This window comes from Rattus rattus, chromosome 18, assembly GCF_011064425.1.
Source record: "Rattus rattus isolate New Zealand chromosome 18, Rrattus_CSIRO_v1, whole genome shotgun sequence".
NCBI classification, from domain to species: domain Eukaryota; kingdom Metazoa; phylum Chordata; class Mammalia; order Rodentia; family Muridae; genus Rattus; species Rattus rattus.
The window spans coordinates 17,418,733-17,443,050 of record NC_046171.1 but is presented as its reverse complement, the minus strand read 5'-3'; the positions used below and the strand labels follow the sequence as shown (position 1 = coordinate 17,443,050).

The following is a 24,318-nucleotide window of genomic DNA, read 5'->3' as shown; positions in this document are numbered from 1 at the left end:
TTTTTAACACTTTAAATATGTATACCACTCTCTTCCTATGTAGCTACTGAAGATAAATCCAACATAACCTTAACTATGTTTGTTTTGAGATGGGACCTCACCACATAAAACTGGGTTTGCCCCGGACTCATATTGACTAGGCCAGCCTTGCACTCACAGAGATGTGCCTGCCTCTGCCCTCTGAGCCTTGGGATTAATGGTTTGCACCACCACGTCCTTCTAATTTTCACTCCTCGAGGTAAAGTGTTTATTTGTGCTGGGTGTAGGGCGTGACTCAGGAAAGACACTTGATATGCTCTTCTGGGTTTCTCTGAGCTTCCTGGATCTGTAACTTGCTGTCTGTTGTTAAATTAAAAAGAAACCTCAGCTGTAGTTTTTTGGAATATTCATGTCCTTGGGTCCCTGTATTCCTTTGTCCATCATTGCGTCTACATTAGGTCTTCGTAATAATCCCACAGTTACAGAATTTCTTCTCCATTTTCCCTTTTGTAGAAGTTTCTATAGCCATCTTCGAATAAAATGATTTTTTAAAAAATATGTATTCAGTTTTCTCTTGAGTCCACCAGAGTATTCCCAACCACCGTCTCGGTGTGCTTTCTAGCCTGTTAAGTATTTCCGTATGATTCTTTTTAGTTTCTGTGTCCTTGCTTGTATGAGCAGGTTGGAAACTGCCGTTTATTTCTCGATGCTTCTCTCCTCAGTTCCTTAGATCATCATTGTCTGTGATAACTTGATTGAGTTACCGGATGCCCGGGCAGCTGGTCAGAGGTCACTTCCGGTCTCGCCTCTTACAGGGCTTGTGTGGGAGATGAGCGTCTCTCACAATGCTTAGTGAGGCATTTTCCCACGCAGGCAGGCCCAGCAGTTACAGACCGTCCTGTACCCTACAGTTCCTTGCTCTTCTGACATCACAACCTTCTTCCACATCCTCAGCAGATAGCCCAGCATTCCAGACAAGAATAAAACAACATGCTTACTTTATTTTCTCTAATTTGATTTCAGCTAAGTGTTAATCTGGTCTTTTCAAGACATTAACCCCTTTGTTTCATCGATTTTTTATCTTTCTTTTAGTTTGTATTACACAGCTATCAGATAGAATACTCTATGGGTATCGGTTGAGTCCATACAATCTCTGGTGTGCTCTAACTCTGGAGTTTTCTTGTTGATTGTTTTTTGGTCTGCGTTAATCACCGATGTATGGGGTATTGAAGCCACCCAGTGTCACTGTATTCATCTGTCACTTACGTCCAGCCGAACTTCTAAAAATGAAACTAAGTGTGACAAGCAATGTATGCACACACATTTATAATGGTTCAACTTCCTTAATGTATTGATTTCTTTTTTTTTTCTTTTTTTTTTGGAGCTGGGGACTGAACCCAGGGCCTTGTGGTTGCTAGGCAAGCGCTCTACCACTGAGCTAAATCCCCAACCCCTATTGATTTCTTTATTAATAAACAGTCACATGTTTTATTTGTTCAGGCTTGTATTTGTCTCAAGGTCTACTTTCCCAATTGTGTATAGTTAGTACTGCTTGTTGGTTTATATACATATATATACATGCATATATACATCCATATATACACATATGTGTACATATATCCACATGTATATATACATATTCATATACATATATGCACATATGTATATACATATACATGCATATATACATATATGTACATATATAGTCACACACATGTATACATAGTCATATACATATATACACATACATATAAACACATACATGCATATATACACATATATACATATACATGCATATATATACGTACATATATATTCATATACATATACGAATTCATTGCTTGCAACTAACAAATCTTTATTTCATTCATGAGAGCAGTAAGTCACACATATTCAATTTCCTTACCCATTAATTCAGATGAAAAACCCAAAAAGATTAGTAAAAAAAAAAATGGTGGCCTATATATATATATATATATACAGCCACCAAAACTAGATAAGATTGATGAAGCTAAAAATGCATGCGGAAAGGGACTGGATATAGATCTCTCCTGAGAGACACATCCAGAGCATATCCAATACAGAGGTCAATGCTAGCAGCAAACCACTGAACTGAGAACGGAACCCCCTTGGGGGGAATTAGAGGAAGGATGAAAAAGTTGAAGGAGCTTGCAACCCGATAAAAGCAACAATGCCAACCAACCTGAGATCCCAGGAACTAAACCACTACCAAAGACTATACATGGACTGACCCAAGGCTCCAACTGCTTATGTAGCAGAGAATAGACTTGTTGGGACACCAGTAGAAGGGGAAGCCCTTGGTCTTGCCAAGGTTGGACCCCCAGTGCAGGGGGGGGGATGGATAAGGGGCATGGGGGAATACCCATATGGGGGGGGGGGAGGGGTGGATGGGAGCTTATGGACAGGAAACCGGGAAGAGGAATAACATTTGAAAGGTAAGTAAAGAAATATATTTAATAAAAAATTTTAAAAAGTGTAGGAATTGACACCCCACCCTTAATTTTTTAAAAATATGTTTATGGTTCAAAAATGTTTTAAGATTGTAATTCCTGATAGGAAAACATTATCTGAAAGAACACCCTGGTGGCAAACCTCGATAAAATGTCTAGTCCCATTTGATGCAGAGGGCAGGGATTATCTTGCAGAACCCCAGCTCTCCTGGCAAGGCCAGAGATACACTGGTTTATTTGTTTTTTTAAATTAGACCTCTGGAAGAGACCTCTGGAAGAGCAATCAGTGCTTTTAACCTCTGAGCCACCTCCCTAGCCCGCTGGTGTGTAGTTTTGCAGCACCCAGTAAGTGAGCTAACCTGCTCTTCATTCAGCAAGAGCTTCGTTTGACTTTCTGATTGACTTCCAAACTTGGCTGTTAATATATGGGTGAGATCCGTAACCTTTGGGTCGCTCTACTATTTTGATATATATGTGCTGGGTTCTGGGGCACATCCTAGAAAGCCACCATGACTTCAGAATCCCGAGTGGCTACAAGAAACTCTGATCACTGAGGGTTCCAGCAAGTCCAGGCATTCCTGACATTCCTGGCGTTCCTGGCGTGCCCCCTCCCATTCCGAGCCTGTCTCCAGGGAAATTACCAGGTATTCCCCCAGGAAAACCACCTGGAAAAGAGCCACACTGAGCTTCCGATTGTCTACTGGCTGCTTTGCGCGCTCTCCCGCGCTCTTTCGAGCCTCCTACACCTTTTCTATTTTATCTTTTCCTCTTCACGTTTCCCCTCTTACTTCCTCTGACTTCAGCAAATGTTTGAGCCCGAGGTTGGACTTGTTTCAGCCTTTCACCGGCATCCTCGTCATAACCCAGTTTACAGGCCAGGCAAGATCGTGAGCTGCTCCTTCTTCCCAGGGACCCAGAAGTCTGTGCGTTTTCACTCTGATTTCTGTGGCTGAGCTGAATCAGGGTTTGTTTTCAGTGACTGTCGTGACCTCGGATGGAAGCATTTGGCTTCTGTAATTTGGTGAGGACATTGACTCTCTCTGGCATGCGGAATAGCCAGGTGAGGGTTTAGCTTGATGGCGCCTGTGGCCGAGTCAGTGGTTTTTCTACAGGTCACCTTCATCTAGGGCTTCAGTGGCAGCCCCCTGCTTTTCGTTTGCTTGGTCCATCATCTCAGTTATCTCTGCGTTTCTGTCTCCCATTTCTCGAGGGGCATCACTGTCAATCTCTAGACCGCTCTCCTCACTTGATGGTCGGTCTGTCTTTGTTTTCCTCCTATCTCTTTTTTCCATCTTTGATATTTTCTTCTGATTTAGCTTTATGCGTAGAAGGGGAGGGGTACTACCTTACCTCCCAGCCCATGCTCTCTCCCTCTGGAAGCACATCCCCGCCCCATTCACCTCAGGACGCTCACCTCCGGCTAGTTTCTGCCAAAAACTTACTCACTCTGCAGGGATCCAAGGTTGGAAGGTGGGAGGCTGCAGACAGAGGTGAGCTGCTCAGCTTGGGTTGCTCAACTTGTCTAAGTAGAAGGCATTTGCTCGATATATTGACTTCCACCTTTTACTTTCCGTCTGTACGTCTGTACGTGTCGTAGACAGCAAACAGTTGGATCTCGTTTTTCAGCGTAATCATGATTTTATTCCCTAGCACTCCTTGGTTTTATTCTTTACAACTATTCAATCTAGTGTCTTTTAATTCAGATTTTTCCCCCTTGTGTGTACAGAATTTCCTAAGCATACTCTGAAATGCCAACTTACATTCAGTAATAACTCTAGTCTATGCTTATCTTGAGAATTCTTTTATCGCTCCAATTTTAAAAGATAATATCTTGGATATAATAGTTGTGATTGGTAGATGTTTACTTTCAGGGCTTGAAATATATCATTCTCTGTTGGAATTCCTGGCTTTTATGATTCCACATTTTACACAAAGGAGTTTGATGTCACTGTGATTTTTTTGTGTGTGATACTTTTGACTAGTCTATTCCTGGTGTTTTTCGTTTGACTTATTTTGTTTTTTTGTATATATATATATATATATATATATATATATATATTGCATATATGAAATGTGAGTACACTGTCACCCTTTTCAGACATACCAGAAGAGCACATCAGATCCCACTACAAATGGGTTTGAGCCACCATGTGGGTGCTGGGAATTGAACTCAGGACCTGTGGGAGAACAGTCAGTGCTGTTAACCACTGAGTCATTTCTCTGTCAATTTGTTAGTTTTTCAGGGTCTCAGGTATTTCACATCTAATCCCCATTGCTGACTTTCTTATTGAACTTCATTCATCTTAGTTGTTCATCATTTTTTTGGTTTTTTCATACGTTTTGGTTTCTTTGGGTTTGGGAGTTAAGTTTTGGGTTTGGTAAGCCATCTTTTAGAGGTATCATTATGTCTTTTGTGTTTCTTATGTGTCTGGGTCGTGATGTATACACCTGTTAGTATGGACATATCTTCTGTTTTTTTATTGAGGGTCTTCTATGGAGAGCAATCTCCTCCCAAAGATTATCGCTAGTATAACTCATGGCTCTATATGAAATGGCAGCACTAATATGTTATATGTTAACCTTCGACCTCAAAAGGTTATTTGCAAGAACCTTGAACAGACATCAGAGAGAGGCAGTTTCCACACTTCCAAGTTTCTGCAAAATAACTTAGGTAATGTTTCCATGATGCTATTGTGTCTGTATACAGAACTGTTGTCTACAGACAAGTTAGTGGCTTAGCTGTCTCTCTTCTGAAACAATGGTAGAGACAAGTAACCACAAACAAACGAGTTGTAGCAATGATGGAATCTCAAATGGGGGTTTCTACCCCACCTTAGATCATGCAGTTCCCAGATAAAAGACATACAACCTTTATATTTACAATTAGCCGTAATCAGCACTAGAGCTGGACAGATATCTACCCTCTATGCTATTAGAACCTACTTCTCTATCAATAACCCCAAGCTATTACTTACTGTGTTCCATTGGACTGCTCCTAACTCCAACTGGCCAGCCCTCAGGGTCATGTTTTCATGACTCAACTAACCCATGGTGTCTTTTTATCTTCTCTCTCTCCCCTCATGGTCTCCTCAGACCTCAAGCCCAGGAACCGCAAACCCCACCTATCGCAATTCTGCCCAGCTATTGGCTGTGGGCATCTTTATTTACCAATCAGGGATATAGCGTCACCTGTGTCTACATGCACATTCTCTCTTCCTGTGCATCAACCAGGCCTGGGGGGCCAGTATTTAGCATTAAAATACATAGCAAAAGACTAAACCTCAACACAAATGAAGCTAGAGGGTTTCACAGGCTTCTCCTTGTAGGTATGTCTTATCCCGATAGCTGTGCAATTGGGAAGGAGTTACTAATCTCTCTACCACAAGGAAAGGTCTGCTTGTCAGCAATACCGTAGTGGAAATTTCTAGCATGTGCCCTTGTCCTCTTGTCCAGAGTTCATGGTCATGATTCAGAGTCTGCGATCCAGTGAGTTCATGCACGAGAAGCATTTATAATAGTAGCAGGGCGCAGGAGGCTGTCTGTGATTACACCTGCGAATGGCTGGCCACCTATTTGATGTCTTTATTGTTGTTAATTTAGATCCACCACTGTAAGAAGGAAAGGAGGCCGTCTATGTGATTACACCTGCAAGAATGGCTGCTAACCACACCTTTTTTTTTATTTGATGTCTTTATTGTTGTTAATTTAGATCCACCGCTGTAAGAAGGAAAGGAACTGTTTCCCACCCCGGATTTCTATCAGAAAGCTTTAAAGAACACGGAGGTACTTTCCTCCTCCTCACTAAGACTTGTCCTCAGATGGCCAAAGCCCCTCCAAGTTCCTCCTCTTCCTCACGGCTCCTCTTCACAGCTTTTTTTTCTTGTCCAGATCCTCCTCCCTTCCCTTTGTCCTGAACACTTACTGGTTAAGAGTCCCTTCTTCCCTTCCTCCTTGGTCTCCTCCCTTCCTCTCCCCTCTTCCCTTCTTTGTCATTGTCCTCTATCTTTGTCCTCTTCCCCTTTCCTCCTCCCTCCTCTTCCTCCTCCTCTTCCCCTCCCCTTTTTGTCTTTGTCCTCTTCCTCCTCCTTCCCTTCCCTTCCTCCTCTTCTTTTGTCCCTTTTCCTCCTCCTTCTTCCTTCCTCCTCCTCCTCCTCTCCTTTTCCCCTCCTTCCTCTTTTCCTCTTCCTCCTCCTCCTCTTCTCCTTCCTCCTTCCTCCTCCCTCCCTCCCTTCTCTTCCTTCCTTTCTTCTTCTTCTCCTCTTCCTTCCTTTTCCCTTCCTTTTCCTCCTCTTGAGACACACGATGGTCTTATTATCCTCCTCCCTCTATCATCCGAGTACCAGTTTCTTGTGAAAAAAAAAAAAAAATCTAACCTAGTGGCCAGAGAGATGGCTCAGCACAGAAAGGCATTTGCTGCAGAGCCTGACAACCCAGATTCAGTCCGAGGTGGTAGAGAGTATAAAGGAGCGCACAGAAGTCCACAAGTTGTTCTCTGACCTCCTCACGTCTCTGGGTGTCTGCCATCGAGAGATCTTGAGAGAAAGCTGATTCATTTAGTTTAGGCTTTTGTAGTTAGTTTCTGTTTTCCTAATAAAGATTAAAATATTTTTTAAAAAAGTTTTATGTATTTATTTTATGTATGTGAGCACACTGTCAATCTCCTTAGACACTTCAGAAGTGGGTTTCCCATTACAGATGGTTGTGAGCTACCATGTGGTTGCTGGGAGTTGAACTCAGGACCTCTGAAAGAGCAGTCAGTGCTCTAACTGGCTGAGCCATCTCTCTAGCCCCAAGATAAAAATCCTAACCCTTTAAAATGTTTTATTTTACTAGGTTTACCAGCCCACTCTTGAATCCCATCACTTGGGAGGCTAGCCAGGCAAATTGTCCTGAATTTGATGCTAGCCAGGGGTACAGAGTGAGACCTTATCTCAAAAGCAAACAATGTTTTCTGACCAGCAGGATGGCTCAGTGGATAAAGGAACTTGCTGCTAACCTTGACAACATGACTTTGATCCCAGGATCCAGGTGGTGGAAGGGGAAACTGAACTGAGTCCTGAGAGTTAGCGTCTGATCTCATAGGTATGCCTTGTGTGTGTACAGGTACATATATGCAAAAGCACAAAAGAAATAAATGTAATTAAATTAATTTTCTAAAAAACTTTTATTAACTCTGAAGATTCCATGAGTTATGGAGTATCCCCTGTGATTTAGTTCTAATTTAAAAAATAATCTCTTGTGCCAGGTGTAGTGGCGTGCCTTTAGTCTCAGCCCTTGGGAAGTGGAGACAGGTGGATCTTCATGAGTTCAAAACCAGCCTGGTCCACATAATGAGTTCCAGGACAGCTAGAGCTACATAGCAAGACCAAGTCTCAAACAAAAACAAACAAACAAACAAACAAACAAACAAATAAATGTCTTTCAACTGTTTGCACCCAAGCTGGATTTGTCAAGAGGTAACTACTAACCAGACTTTCCACTGAGTTCCACTAAATTTGAAACTGGAACCATCCCCCTCCCCCCAGGGGTCTGGAGTCTTCTCTTCCAAAGTCTGTGTGCTTCCCATTTTCAGAGCATTGTTCGTGGCAACGGTCAAGAGGACCACCTTGCTTGAATTATTCTGGGCTCGAACTTCAGAACTATTAGCCGTTGCTTTTCTAGGGTTTGCTAGAGTTTCAGGACAAACAGAAAAGCTGTGACTCAAGGCTACTTTTTGCGTGTTGGCGTTACCGGAAGTTCCAGAGACTTGCCTGCTGACTGATGTTAGTGCTGTTCACACTCTAATCATCACTGACTAAAACAGAGAGGACTGATATGGAGCGGGGTGGGGGATGGATCAGGAATCAGCTGGAAAGCAAGATGGCATAGAATGGTGGAAAATGATTTGAAAGCACGGACTTTTCCTTTGTATCATGATGCTGTCTTAGGGTTTCATTGCTGTGAAGAGACACCGTGACCAAGGTAACTCTTACAAAGGCAAACATTTAATTGTGGCTGGCTTACAGGTTCTGAGGTTCAGTCCATTATCATCATAGTGGGAAGCATGGCGGCATGCGGGCAGATTTGGTGCTGGAGGAGCTGAGAGTTCTACATCTTGATCAGAAGGCTGTCAGGAGGAGGGGCTATTCCACACGGGATGGAGCTTGATCATCAGATGACCTCAAAGCCCCGCCCACACAGTAATGGACTTCCTCCAATAAGGCCACGCCTCCTCCAACAAGGCCACGCCTCCTCCAACAAGGCCACACCTCCTCCAACAAGGCCACACCTCCTAATAGTGCGGTTTCCCCTGGTTCAAGCATATTCAAACTATCACACATGACCAGGAAAGAGATGAGCTGCCTGCTACTTGAGTCCTGGATCTTGCTCATTACTGGGCTTTGCTTATCCTGTGATAGAAAAAACTTTGTTTCTGAAGGGGCAAGAAGATATGAGGGCGTCTACTGCTACAGCCAGGGGTTATTAGGGGTTATGTATCTGTTATGTGTAAAGATGAGTTTTATTTTGACACTTCGCATGAGTGCTTGTTACCCACCCATCAGCCATTTGTGCCCCACCCCCATGCCCTCCTCTTCTCTTCCCAACTAGTTCCCCTTCCCCGTTCATAGCTCCTTGTCATGTGACCCAGAGTCTAGTTATAGTTATTTATAGGATCACGGGAGGGGTGTTATTAATGTGAGTTTGGTCCGTTTACCAGTGGCTACAGTACTAAAGAAAATCACTGAGGTTTTTCGACATCTACTTGGATTTCTCCAAATTATTTTTATTTTATGTGCATTGGTGTTTTGCCTGCATGTATGTCCCTGTGAGGGTGTTGGATCCTCTGGAAATGGAGTTACAGACAGTTGTGAGCTGCCGTGTGAATGCTGGGAATCGAACTGGTGTCCTCTGGAAGAGCAGCTACTGCCCTTAACTGTAAAAGTGTCTTTTACACTCCTATTGTAATTGTTGTCTTGGGGGCTTACTGCCTCTGATAACCTAGGCCTGATCCTGAAAACCTCTAACTTCCACAGTCCTATGAGTCTTCCTGTTGAATAAGCTTACCCTTTCTTTTTGAATTCTGGCTGGCTATTTCACCTTAGCCATTCTGGTTCAAACCCCTCTCTAATATAATTATTCAATGTGGCTTCTCTCTCAGTCTCTGACTTTTTGCTCTGCTTGGCCTCAAATTAACTCTGGTAATTGGTTCTAATCTTCTAGCACTCTCTCATTCTCTCTCTCGCTCTGTCGTTACCTGTGTCTAGCTTGTTTTGTCTTCAATCTGTCTCTGTAATACTGTCCCAGTAAAACTTCCTTCTTCCTGTCTCTCCTCCTCTCTCTATCCGCATGACTCTTGGCCTTCTTAAGTAGCTTTTTACCTCTCTCTTCTCATGAGAATTGGACATATCCGATTCTGTCAGATCTTTCTCTGATTCGTCACTTTCACACACAGCTGCTTCCTTCTACAAACTAACTTTACTTTCATTGTTTGGGATTAAAAGTGTGGACTGGAGAGATGGCTCAGTGGTTAAGAGCACTGACTGCTCTTCCAGAGGTCCTGAGTTCAAATCCCAGCAACCACATGATGGCTCACAACCATCTGTATTGGGATCTGGTGTGTCTGAAGAAAGCTACAGTGTACTCGTATACATAAAATAAATAAATCTTTAAAAAAAAAAGTGTGGACTAAGGGTGCGTCTGTGTACCCTCCAAAGGGATTAAAGTGTGTGTGCTAAGGCTGAGCCACACCACAACCAGACAGGTTTTACCAGTAAACAGCACAATCTTGGGGTTCACAGTGTGATCAAATAATCTGCGACATTTCACCACTAACTCATGTCTGTAACCCCTTTGTCTGTGGTTTTAAAAATCTGGGTGAAACCAGTTGTTTAGCCTGGTTTCATTCTCCTGTTGCTTTAAACGCTGTGTTTTATAAGTGCTCTTGCTACCCAATAGACACTTTATCTAGACTAATTTAAGTATCATTATCTATTCCTGCTGGGCATGATGGCACATTACCATCATTCTATTACTTCGGAGGCTGAGGTAGGACAAGCCATCAGTTTGAGGCCAGCCTGGGCTACCCATGAGGGATTGTCTCAAAGCAAAATATGAATTAAAAACAAAAAAAACCAAAAAAACAACCGAAAGTATCTTTAACTATTCCTGTCCTTCTAAAAAAAAATCTCCGAGGACAGTCTCTTAATGTATCATGAAAACCTGTTTTTTTTTATTTTCATCACGATTACTTTGAATCCATAGATTAATTGTGGAAAGAACTGATCCAGGAAAAAAAAAGAATGTTGACTTGGAGTTTTTACCCTTCTGTTTATAAATAGGATTGTCCTACAGTTTTCTTTGTTCTATTTTCTTATTCCATCTCATTTCCAGATTTGGAACAGTTGGGGTTAATGGGGGTCCTGTGTTTTTTTGTGATTTTTCTCTCACAGCCCATGCTGGGTTTCATGCCCTCACCTAGCCTAAGGAGACCCTCAGTCTATCTTCATAGCTTGTCCAATCTGCCCTCTATTCCGCTGGAAGTTACTCATTGATCTCACTTCCCATTACAAACAGAACTGGACATCCTAAAATCTATCGCAAATGCCTTTTAGGTCCCAAGAAGTTCTACAAAACCTTCTTAGTAGTGATGTCCTTGCTATTTAACAAACAGATCTTGAGCCAAAGGCGGCCATTTGACCATTCATCAGAGACTTTTAGAATGGAGTTGCTTTAGTTACAGGACCTTTTAATTATTGAGGGAAGTGAGGGAGGGCTTTTGACGTCTCTTCGTCTTATATGGGCTTTTTTGAGAGTTTGGTTCTCATGCTTTGTAAACAGGTCCCTCTGCCTGGACAAGACCCATCTCTGAATTTCTACTCGAAGTAAAAGTGAGGACTAAATACTTAGGCTAATTGATGTGCTCATTCCTTGGGATGGTGGAACTTTCTTTGTGTTCTCTAGAAGCAGCTGAGATGGCTCTCTCTCTGGACAGAGCATCTTGGTCTCTGACAGCTTAGAATGTTCTCGATAAGAAAAACATTATGACGTATTCTCGTTCCAGAACATTAACGGTCATTTCCTGGTAACCAAGGAAGGGACTTTAAAAATGCTCCCCCCCCAAAAAAAAATGCTGCCCCCTCCTTTAACCCAAGGTTTTGCCCTTCTTTCTGCTGAGGCACGAGGAGAGTGTTAGCCCACAATGAGGGTTGTGGTGCATGCCAGCACTCCCTGACTTCAACACAGTGCTGATCATGTTTCTCCATAGCTGATGCTAATATTTCTCCTCTTCATCCTGATTTTACACTTTCCTTCACTCTGTGCAATGCCTTGATAAACAGCTCTGTTGGTCAACATGAGCTAAATATATCAAGAAACAAACGGCACAGGGCTGAGAAGTAGCCAGAGATGATGGTAATTCCATGAGTTGTAGAGTTAGGCTTTTCCCCTGTAAACTAAGCACCCACTCTCTCCCTCCTCCTCACCCCTCCTCTTCTTCCCATAAATGTCTCCTGGTGATTGCGGGGTGCAGCAGGGAGCACGGACGTGGAACTGGACCGGGGTTGTAGTTCTGGCTTGCCTGTTTATATTCTTTGAGACTTAACATTAGGTTGAAAAAAAAGGACTGATGCTTCTTCGGACTACAGGAACAGGAATTAAGGAATCAGAACTATACAGAGGGTGAGGAAGCCTGTGGGTCTTGCTTTTTGTGTGCGGTCAATGGATTTCTAGTTTGGGTGTGAAGTTACAAGAGGGAGGTTGTGTTTTAGAGGCAAGCCTACTTATGAACGATCTTCCAAATGACTTTCCAGGTCCGGATGTTTCTGGTTTGCTCCCCTCTTGAAATAAAGACAGTGCTGCAATCTGCCACAGGTTGTGGCGACACAGCTGTGCCGTCACAGAATGTTCCGTCTGAGGCCATTGGGCTGATGGCTCCTCTTTCCTACCCTGTTTCTGCTGGCAACCCCAGCATGCCTGACCAAAGTTGACAACTGTCCAGTTACTGTTGGGTCAGTTCAGCCCTGTGCCAGCTAGATTTTTATGTCAGCTTGACACAAGCTAGAGTCATCTGAGAAGAGGGGACCTCAGCTGAGAAAATGCCCTTACCAGATTGACCTGTGGGCAAGCCTGTGGTACATTTTCTTGACTGATAATTGGTATGGGAGGTCCCATATCACTGCAGGTGAGGCCACCCCTGGCCTATTGGTCCTGGGTGTTATTTTTTTTTTAAAAAAAAAGCAGGCCAAGCAAAGCCATAAGGAGCAGACCACCAAGCATCTCCAAACCTCGCATGGCTTCTACATCAGTTCCTGCCTCCAGGTTTCTACCCTGTTTGAGTTCTTGCCCTTACTTGGCAATGGAGTGTGGCCCGACCATTATCCTCTGAAATAAATTCTTTCCTTTCCAAGTTGTTTATAGCACAGTGTTTTTATCCCAATAACAACAGACACTTGACCTTGCAATTTCTAGAGGACAGATTTGGCATCTGGCATTTATTTTATGTTAATTACTAGATGGATATTGTACTCGCCATTAACTGGTGTTAAACACAGAGAATTCTTGGGAGACTTGTCCAGGTCTTAAGTCAACAGGGGGTCAGTGTGGAGCCCTCAGCACCAGACTGGGGCTGCATGGGTTTTAGCAGTGGCTGATGCTACTGTGACTTCTAACAGGTGACCTCGTGACCTTTGGACACACTGTCTAACCACCCCCAGCCTCTGCTGTCTTATTTGGAATGTGGTCATGGTAAAGGTTATTTCTTCATGGTCTTCATTTCTGTCCTCCATTTTCTTCCAATCCCTTCCGGCCATCACCACCATCATCATCTTCATTGTGGACTCGGTTGGAAACACCTCAGGCACTAGTGAAGCTCTGCTGTCCCCCATCTACCCAGATAGAAGCCGACAGCCACCAACAGCATCTCCTGTTGCCACGCCTTTTCTATGACCATGGGCTATCCTCTCGCCTTCTGAGCCTAAATAAGCCAGCTTCGCCCCTTAAGGTACCGTTGGTCACGGCAAGGAGGAGAGTAATATCCGTCCCAGCTAGTTAGTCTGCTGTGTGCTACAGATAAGCCTGTGAACGTGCAGTTGTAATTTAGTGGAGTACCTGTAACTCACTGATCCAGGCCATGAAGAGACACGAGATGCTGTCGGAGGCCACACAAGAGAGGCCCCGAGCCTAGGAGCTGGACAGGGTAGGACGTTTCTCGGAGCTTTGGTCTGTAGCTCCTCCCATGTGAGTTTACATCCAAGTTCTCATGCCGGCTTGAGAGATGTAGTTGGCCTGTTTTCCTCTGCCACTGTCATGTATCATTGAAAGAAAAGCCACACAGCTGAGTCCTGTAACATCCAAATATTATTTTATGTTTTAACACCCCCAGTGCCCCAATGGTGTCTTAATATTCAATAATCCATATGTATTGAGCAGTACAGAAAAACGGCTGTTTGCTGATGGCCTGTGATAACTCGTGTAGGCTCTGAGAATAATGTCTGGAAAGTAAAACCAGAGACATTTCATAATTTTCCGAATTCTAAAGAAGATTAAATCACGTTCGGCGTATATGCTGCGTGGTGAGCCAAGTCTTGTGTTTTGTTTGTGTCTTATGACTCTTATACATAAGACATAACATACCCACTGTGCTTTTAAAAAACATCTCTGGTCCCTCTCGTTTTTTAAATGCTCACCCAATATTTTGAAATCGTATCCATTCGATGATGATGATTTTGCTTTTTGTCTTGAAGGAGACACTATTACTGGGCCTCGTGCCTACTAAAAACACATGTTCTTGTCACCAAGAGACACCCCCACACTCACTAAAAAAATTTTTTTTTTAAAGTAATCATCTTTTCCTCAGCTTTTCCTGAGAGGGAAAAAATCAATAGAATTATCATCTTACCAAACTGACAATTCTCAAAAAAGCCTCATTGACTTACTGTCTTGTCGGTTTCTGTATCCGAGGATATGATTTCCACAATGTTTTAGAGCTCTGAAAGCTTTTATTATTGACAGTATGTCCACAGAAAGCAAAGCGATTATTGTAAAATTCTGCTAGCCTTTCCCTCAGCCTGTCTTCACTTCCCTATCTGTTAAGGCAAATCCAGCTGCTGCTAGAGACCAGCCTCAGTCTTCATTTCCTCTCTGTGGTGTGACCAGGTACTGACTGAGCGGGGCAAGTGGAGCAGATTGAGGAATCGGGGATGAGTCTTAGGGTGACAGAGGACCCACAGAAGTCCATAGGAGACTGGCATTTAAAAGGTGACCATACCATGAAAACCAAGTGGCGGTCTTTTGTCCCTCTCTGTGACTCTTTGCCTCTCTCTCTGTTTTTAGTTGAGAAAGGATTAGTTCCAGCTTTGGTCTCTAGGTAGGGTTATAAGAGAATGTGGAATTGGAGACTCTTTGGTAAACAGACTTATCGCTTTGTTGGAAAAGCTGCTACCTTCGTTGTTGATAATTTTTAAGTCTTCCGTAACCTCAGGCACTAGGCTGTTCCAAGTAGCCTATGTCTTTGAAAACTGGACTGGTAACATTCTAACCCTTTAAGCTGGGTATTTGAGTAGGGAAGTGAAGCGAAGCACTTGAAATCAAATGTTAAAAACTGGGTAACCGTTGCCTCCAACCAGAGATTTCCTTTGGTAAAATTTTAAACATTTGAATCACATTAGACGTGGTTAGTAACACTGTACTGTTTTGCTTTAAGATTTTATTTATCTGTTTGTGATTATATATGTGTATCTGTGGATGGGTTTGTGCACATGAGTGCAGTACCCAAAGAGGCCAGAAGAGGGTGTCAGATAGTCTGGTGCTGGAGTTATAGGTGGTTGTGAACTGTCCAGTGTGGGTTCAGGGGAGTGAACTGAGGTCCTCCAGAAGAGCAATGTGGACTTTTATCTTCTGATCCATCTTTGCTTCCCCCATTAAACTGATTTCAATTTAGAAAGAAAGAAGTGCTGTGATTTTTTTTTCTTCTTCTTCTTTATCATGGTTTAACTACAACTACCTGTAATTTCATTTTGTCTCTTGATTCCTTTTCCCTACAGCCTTACTGTGCATGGCATGTTAAACAGGGGCCAGTCAGGAAGTGAGATGGTTAGAATGTTGCTGTGGCTTAGAAGTTCTTTGCCTAGTAAGATTGATGATCTGAGTTCTCTCTACCATTATGTTCAAGGGCAGCTGGTCTCAATCAGTCATTGTGCTAGGACTCTGTCCTTGGCTATGAACAAACTCGTACCATACGGCCCTTAATCTGTAGTATTTCTGGAGTTTTATGGAATCACCCTGCCCTTGTCCTTCTCCATGAGAGGCTTCTGCTTCCTTTCAATTCGCACTCCTGCTTTCTGTTCATTTTCCAACTATGACTCTTCGCGATCCCTAATTCCTGCTAAGTATATTTTACTTTGAAATTTGGAACTCAATTTTACTAGTATTTGCCAATGAATGATTATTAATTTTGTTATGGATCCTTCAACATTTATGATAAACTTACTGAACGTGTCATGACATTACTAAAAGATGTATAACACAATTTGGATCTATGAGTGTAGAATTGTTATGACTTAAAATATCAAATAATAAGCTTATATGTAAAACTGATTCTAATTTATATTTCCAAACCCAAGAAGCCTGAAGACACACACTATTAAACTGATTTCTGTTAAGCTGATTTCTGTTTGCGTCTTAATTCCATGGTATTGAGCAAAAGTGAAACATTTTCAGATTTTTATTTTTATTTATTTTTTTTTTTGCGAGAAGTCTCTATTGTTAGTGGAGCATAACATATAATTTAATTTTTCCTCTTACAATTGTCAGCACCAGCATTGGGCCTGATATAGCCTTCTACCCACTTTACCAACAATTTTACAATCTTCTAACTCAAAGTGAAACAGGCCTTTCATTTAAGGTAGTTAGTATTTTCACCATTTTCGGTGTGTGGATGAGGTAAGAAGAACAGGATATTCTTTTTTTTTTCTTTTTTTCTTTTTTTTCGGAGCTGGGGACCGAACTCAGGGCCTTGCGTTTGCTAGGCAAGTGCTCTACCACTGAGCTAAATCCCCAACCCCGAACAGGATATTCTTGACTTTGAAGCAAACCTCTATTAGGTTTGTAAATGGGGTCAGTTAGCTTTTAGGATCCCATTCCACATATGGATTCTAATTCTCCTTTCCAAATTCCCAACGTCAATGTCTCTGTTCCGGGACGCCATGGTTCTCCAATAGGTGAAGAAATGAGATCTTCATGGCTCCAAACCATCTTTGGGAATTGGGTCTGTTTAAAGTCTGCAGAAAGCTCTGGGCCCCAGAGGAAAGACGAGAGCATATTTATAAACAAAATATAGTGTGTAATTACGGACATTTCAGGAACCCTACTTTAGAAACCCCGTCTCTTATGCAGACACGATTCCCTTCTCATTTCAGCAGCTAACTACCCTGACTTAAGTCTGTGCTGCCTTTCCCGAGTCAGTTCCGTCTTCTGCAGGACCCCTCAGAGTGAACAGGGTGCTCTTGAGGGCCTAGGCTACATTAGGTATGAGAAGACTGAGCTGACGGAGTGGGGAAATGGATTGCACTACTCTGGTGACTGCCGAGTAACAGCCTCAAGCCCTCCAATCCTTGTGTCTTCAGACAGTGCTAGCTTGGTCCTTCTGGAAGAGAGAGCCAAGAGCTCGATGCTTCCTGTTGAATTGAAACAACCAACCAAACAACAACAGTGACAACAGCAAGAGAACTGTGGCTTGTCAACGCTGGCCTGCGGCCTTTTCACTGACGGTTATCTCCATACTCGAAAGGGTGAACTTTGCCCAAATGTCTTATCCCTTTAGTTGTGCAATGGTAAAAAGCAAACCATGGAACAGTTGTTATGAACAGAATGGCGATGTTGAAAAAAGTGCCACTTGCAGTGGGAGAGTCATACTGGTCACTGCGCCGTGTTCTCCTGGGTTCCCTTGCTATCAGTGCCTTGGGTAGAGTTGTTGGCCCACAAATATGTGAAATATTGCCGCTTTCTGTTGACTTGTCTGTAAATACACAGTGGGCAGTGTGCACTTAGGGAATGTTTATTTAGATAATTCAGAATGTATTTGTTTTAATCTCTTTCTGTGTGTGTGTATTTCTGTGTATGTGTATATGTGTATGCATATGTGTGTGTATGTTTGTGTATGTATGTGTGTATGTGCATGCATGTGTGTGTGTGTATCTGTGTGTGTGTATGCATGTGTGTGCTGTGCCTATAACTGTGTATATGGAGGCTGGAGTGTCATGTGGCTTCCTCTGTAGCACTCCACTTTGTTTTTTGAGACAAGATCTCTGATGCTGCTCTTTAGAGAGGCTCAACATCGAGGTCCCAGATTTGGCTGTTCCCACTCCCCAGTGTGAGTTAGTTCCCCTCTCCCCCACTGCTAAGAAGGATGAACCTGGGGTTACAGGTGTCTATCACTTTGTCCAGTTTTCTTCTCCAAATCTTCCAGGTTTTAGAAGGGTGGTCAACATCTACATCCAAATGCATTTTTAAAACCAAATTTAAATTGTGGAAATGCATATCAGTTATTGTATAAATACTCCTTTTCCTTCTATCATTAGTCAACATTCAACACATTCCTGTGACCAGGATAGATGGGAATTTCTGGCCATTACTAGCCAGATAAAGATTCTCTAGCTTTTCCAACTGCAGTGCTGTCTATCTGGGTGGACGTCAGATCCCAAAGTCTAAGGTCTAGCCCATAAGGCCAGACTCATTTCACACGTACACGTAAGTAGTAACTTGGTATCTGCATTTCTCCTCCGATGGATTTCAGTTGGGGTCTTCTGAGAAAGGAGGGACATGTGCCCATGTTCCAACTCTGAGACACCGTTTACAGTGTCTGATGTATGTGTTAGGAGAGCTCTCGGGACGCAGGGAAGCATGTTTTCTTGGTTCTTGTGTTGAGAAGAGTTATAAGAAGCGATGTAGATATGCAGGTGGGTATGAAGATCAATGGGTGTGGTTTGGAGAGCTCCTGAGCGCGGGGGCATCTTCCTGCGCATGGATGCGTTGTCTATCTGGAAGGTCCATGCCGCTGCTGAAGGATTTCTGTAGGGCTTTAATGTGTGGACAGTGTTGAGGACCAGTCAGTCTCCAGACCACGCCCATTTCCCAGAAGCTGGGGGTGGGGTCGACAGATCCATACTTTTGGTGATTAGATCACCTGCTGGGGCTCATTGAGAGTTACCTCAGGGAATTAGACAATTTCTGGAAAATGGGAGGGAACTCTGTGTTGCGAATCGGAGTAAAGGAGCAATCGTGAACATGAATGCTGCTCCAACCCCGATAATCAGGAAGTGGCGAGTTCCAAGTCAGAAGACCAGAACAGATCTGATGCTGCCGGAGGTTCCATTACTTTTTCAGGGGTGGTGGTGGTGGTGGTGGTGGACAAACATCTACTAGCACCGGACAGGGAACCCAAGGCAGATCAAAGCAGCTGGTGACACCGCATCCTCAGGCAGGAAACTCAGGTGATGCTGGTGGCAGCTCACTCTTTCTCATGCAAGCCACGCCCCCAGCCCACTTAGCGAGCCGTTGAGTTCGTTAGGCTTATTTACGGGGACTCGGGGGAGGCGTTACTGATAGGAGTGTGGTTGCTGTTACGTCAGCTGTAACATTGGAGCGTTCCACCCCATCATGGGCGACAGCCCTCAGAAGATATGTCATGAATTCCACCTGGTCCTTCCACCACCGGCATCCTCTAACATCCCTTTAAGATTAGAGAGAAGAATGGCTAGGATCCCTCATGAAGGTTCTAGCAGCCTGCCTCCCCCCTCTCTTCCTGTTAGATAGTGTATTAGGCTCTGGGTTCGGGTCCCACTCGAAAGCAAAATGTGTGTTTATATTAATAAAAAAAATTTATTTATTTATTATATATAAGTACATGGCTGGGATCCCTCATGATACACCAGAAGCAGCCTGCCTCCCACCTCTCTTCCTGTTAGTGTATTAGTGTTCTCTAAAGTAACACACATAACATACACACATGTATATGTACATATACACGTTATATGTGTGTTTATATTATATATACTTTAACATATATGTTATATATATAACATAATATACACTATCAGTTTTGATATATATTTATATGTGTGTGATATATGTATGATTATGTGTGTGTGTGTGTGTGTGTGTGTGTGTGTATTCATTAGAGTGGCTTGTAGGCTGTGATCCAGGCATTACAACAATGGCTGTCTCCCAGCGGAAAACCCAAGGGTCTGGTGGGTGTTCGATCCATTAAGAGTGCATCAGTCCCAGTCTGATGCTGGAGTTCCAGAGGATTCCTACGGAGCCGCTGGTCTTCTGTCTACAGTGGAATCCTGAAGGTGTAGCCTGTCAGGCCAGCAAGGGACTGCCTCAGCAGCAGGATACATAAACTTGTCAGTGAGAGCGAGAGAGAATAAGCAGGCGAAAAAGAGCAAAAGCGCCCTTCTTCCACGTCCTTTTATGTGGGCTGCCACCAGGAGGCGTGGCCCCGATGTAGAGAGGATCTTCTCTCTCAAATGATCCAATCAAGAAAAGTCCCTCACAGCTGGGCCCAGCTGCCCGGGTTTTAGTTACTTCCAGATGTCGTCTGGTTGGCAGCCAGGATCAGCCACCACAGGCCGTGTTAAGTCTCCCCACTAATCCTCACAGCCTCAGCTGTCACTAACTGTCTTTCCTGATTGTCATGATGGGGGCTAAGCACGGAGGAACAAATGCCTGACATGCCTGGAGGAAATATTTTATTCCAACACCGGCTCGGGATCTTGCGTGAAGTGGATACAAACATGTCAGCTGAATTCTTGTTGTCTCTATATTTGACTGGGAGAGGCTCAGTCACGTTCCTGGGGCATTGATCCTTGGAGGGCAGCCATCGTTTCTCACCATATAAACTGATGAAAATTAATTGGGGGTTTCTACCCCATCTTTAGTTCCCCAATGAAAGACACCAAACCTTTGTAATAAGTCTTAAAAGCACTAGAGCTGGGCAGATATCAACCCTCTCCGCTATTTTGTCTGCTTCCCCATCAATAACCCTGAGATATAACTTGCCATGTTTTGCCTGGGCCACTCCTACTCCAGTTGGCCAATCTTCATGGCCCTCCTCTCACAATCCACATACCCTATGTCATTTTCTTCCTCCTCTCTCTTTTCCTCTCCATGGTCTCTGCCTCAGACCCCAAGCCAGGCAACGGAAGCCCCGCCTACCTCTTTTCTCCCCAGCTATAGGCTGTCACATCTCCAACCAATAGTATTAAATTAAGGAACAAGGTTACACACATAGCATCACTTGGTTGTATGTAAAGATTTCCTTGTCGTCCTAGGATCTCCTCCTAAGGGGCAGCCAGCATTGCAATAGCTACAGAGCAAACTCCAGCAATAGGAGAAACACGAGTGTCTTCACAACACTAGGACCGCCTGTCCCGCCCTATGAGCAGTCTAATAGAGAATGAAGCCACGACAGTGTGTCTTACGACTTAGCGTCACACATCACACTCTCGCCGTTCTGCAGGGTCCTAGGCCAGGATGGATGCTGGGGTGCAGTGGCAAGAGAAAGACACTCACATATCCCACATACCCTGGCCTCCAGCTTGGTGATTTGAATAAGAATGGCCCTGTAGGCTCGCTTAGGTTTGACCTTGTTGGAGGAAGTGTGTCACTGAGGGGGCAGGCTTTGAGACTTCAAAAGCCTATGCCAGGCTGTCTCTGTCCCTCTGTCTTTCTGTCTCTCTGTGTCTCTCTGTGTCTCTGTCTCTGTCTCTCTGTCTCTCTCTGTCTCTCTCTGTCTCCCTCTGTCTCTCTCTATCTCTGTCTCTCTGTCTCTCTGTGTCTATGTCTCTGTCTCTCTGTCTCTGTCTCTCTGTCTTTTTGTCTCTCTCTCTCTCTGTCTCTGTCTCTGTCTCTCTCTGCCTCTCTGTCTCTGTCTCTCCCTGTGTCTCTGTCTCTCTCTGTCTCTCTCTGTCTCTCTCTGTCTCTCTGTCTCTCTGTCTCTCTCTCTCTCTGTCTCCCCCCACCTCTCCTGACTGTGAATCAGGATTTAGGACTCCCAGCTAGTCTCCAGCGCCACGTCTGTTTGTATGCCACCACGCTTTCCGCCATGATGATGATGGACTAACCTCTGACACTGTGAGCCCAGCCCCAGTGAAATGTTTTATAAGAGTTTCCTCGGTCATGGCATCTCTCCATGGCGACAGGACAGCGACTAAGACACTCAGTGAGGTGAACAAGGACAAATTACCCAGAAAATAAAGTTGTGGCGGAGACAGATGGGGGCAGAGTTAGAGTGTAACAGGAAGTCCCAGCTTACATTGGCATGCCAATGAGACCTGTGAATCCATTTCACAGGGAAGGAGACGCCAATGGAGGGAGGTGGTGAGCAGCCGAGGGAGGGTAGGTGTTTACGGCCATGGAAACCTGCACTGGAAGGGGCTTCAAGACAGTGTGTCAGTGGTCCAAAGCCTTGCTTTGCTCTGTCCCTCACAAACCCTCCGCAAAAGGAGAGAAACCTGTCTGCCACCTGTGTGGAGACAGCAGTTTTGACTGTGTAACCTTTCACAAAACTAGGCGATCCTAGACAAAGCTTGCTGACACCTAAGACCAATGCGGAATCAATCAGATCTTTCGTTTGAGGATTTTAAAAATCGATCTTGGAAGGGGCTTTCTTTCTTTCTTTCTTTCTTTCTTTCTTTCTTCCTTTCTTCCTTCCTTCCTTCCTCTCTTTCTTTCTTTCTTCCTTCCTTCCTTCCTTCCTTCCTTCCTTCCTTCCTTCCTTCCTTCCTTCCTTTCTTTCTTTCTTTCTTTCTTTCTTTTTTTAGTGTTAAGTCTCAGGGTGCCTGGTGAGCACCTGTTTGGGACTTTTTACAATTTATTTGCGTGACAGCCATGTGGCTGGCCTTGAACTCACTCAGTAGCTCGGCCTTAAACTGATCCTACTCCCAAGTGAGGTCGATGAGAATCGGCCACTGTAGGAGGGACTTAGTCAAGCAGGCCCACGCACAATGCTGGCGCATGCGCCTGCTGCTGGCGCATGCGCCTGCTGCTGGCGCATGCGCCTGCTGCTGGCGCATGCGCCTGCTGCTGGCGCATGCGCCTGCTGCTGGCGCATGCGCCTGCTGCTGGCGCATGCGCCTGCTGCTGGCGCATGCGCCTGCTGCTGGCGCATGCGCCTGCTGATAATGCGCCACTGGTGACGGCCTGCGGCTACTTCCTCCTCGAACCAACCTAGAATCTGCCAGCGGCTGGAGACTGCTGATGTCATCAGGCGATGGATCAAGCCAATGAGAAAGAGACAGTACTACATCTGGCTACTTGAGAGCCAATGAGATGCTGGGAGGTGGTATAATTGTTTGCCCAGTTCCTGCAATAAACAAGTTTGGTTTTGCCACTTGCCGGCGCCCAATCTTGTGTTGGGGACTCTGCGTCTTCTAACACCTATCCCCAAGGTTCTTGGTCAGGGTCTCAGGCAATAAAGCATCACACCTGACTTATACTTCCATAGTTTAAATATCAACTTGACACGCTCCAGATAGAGAGCCTCAACAAAGTATCATCTACATTACATTGGCCCAGTGGAATATTGTCTTAATTGCCTCCGTTGCTATAGCCTTTCTCAACTTGGGCAACGAGACTTCTTTGAGGGTTAATCTGCCTTTTCACAGGGGTCACCAAGACCATCGGAAAACACATATATTTATATTAAGATTTGTAATAGCAAAATTAGTTATGAAGTAGCAACGAAATCTAATTTTATGGTTAGGGAGGGGGACCACAACACGAGGAACTAACTGTATTAAAGGGTTGCAGCCATTAGGAAGGTTTATCTAGGAAGACCCACTCCTAGTCCGGGCAACGCCTGCTGGTAACACCGCAGATAAAAGGACAGGGAACAAGGAAAGCATTTTGCTTTCTGAGCATTTATCTTTCCCTCGTACAAGCCGGTTCACCCATCCTGTCGGTGACACTGCTGATTCCGTCAGTGATATCAGAACCGGCTTCCATTCTGGATTGAGGAACAGTGACTCACCAGGGGTCCTCTGGGCTTTTGGTGACAGATCAGGACTATCGAAGGCACCCTGCCTCCATGGACCGGGTCTCGTGGATTACTGTGTTCTTGGTCTCTCCACTGTGAAATCATCTACTCCGTTCTACTCTGACTATCGTGTAAGCCGATCTACTATATTCTCGTGTAACACATACATTCATCAGTCAGTTCTGTCCCTCTCAAGAAGCTGATGGACACTTCTGTCTTTGGCACATGCTTAGAAAGCATTCTACCAGCTCAGACCCAGCCTCAGTCTAGGACGTATTTTAAAGATTTCCTGGGAAAGAGAAAGTGTCCAGTGTCCTTTTGGCATTTCTTCTGTTAGGCAGGAATGAGTAATATCCCCGTGACTAAATGCCTGGCACCTGGGGGTGAGAAGCTCCCACCCCCTGATGCCAAGGAGGCTCAAACGGTCCAGCCCATTCTCCTGTTGTCAAGCTGGTTTTTATTTATATCTGTGAGTTGGTGGCCTCTGGTTTGCTGTGTCCTTTGAGCGCTATAATCAGTGTGGCACAGCCGTGGCCCCGATCCTATGAATAGTTCTGTCCCGAGCAGTTCTTACATCTCACGGGTGCCTTCTCTGCTCCGGGATCTTAATTTTCTCATGAGTAATTGGGAGAGAGGGCAGAGCAGAGACTTAAGTCAGACCCTTAATCGGATGAGTTATTTCTAGCTGCTTTAGACGGTCCGTCCTGCTGTGAAAGAAAGCGAGAGGAGCTTTTCCTCAAGGCTCCTCCTCTCCCTTCTCTTCTGAAAGTGAAGGGGGCTTATTTAGAATAGGTCGAAGCAGAAACGGGTTACCAATTCCTTCATTTAGGCGACTTCGAAATGTGGTCTGCAGGG

The 24,318-nt window shown here is 44.3% G+C and overlaps 1 pseudogene; it reads right to left on the bottom strand.

Annotated features, from left to right (window-relative positions):
* The window catches only part of LOC116887644, a 32,226-nt pseudogene extending 9,534 nt beyond the window's left edge, over positions 1-22,692 (bottom strand).
* Between the last annotated feature and the right edge of the window lie 1,626 nt (positions 22,693-24,318).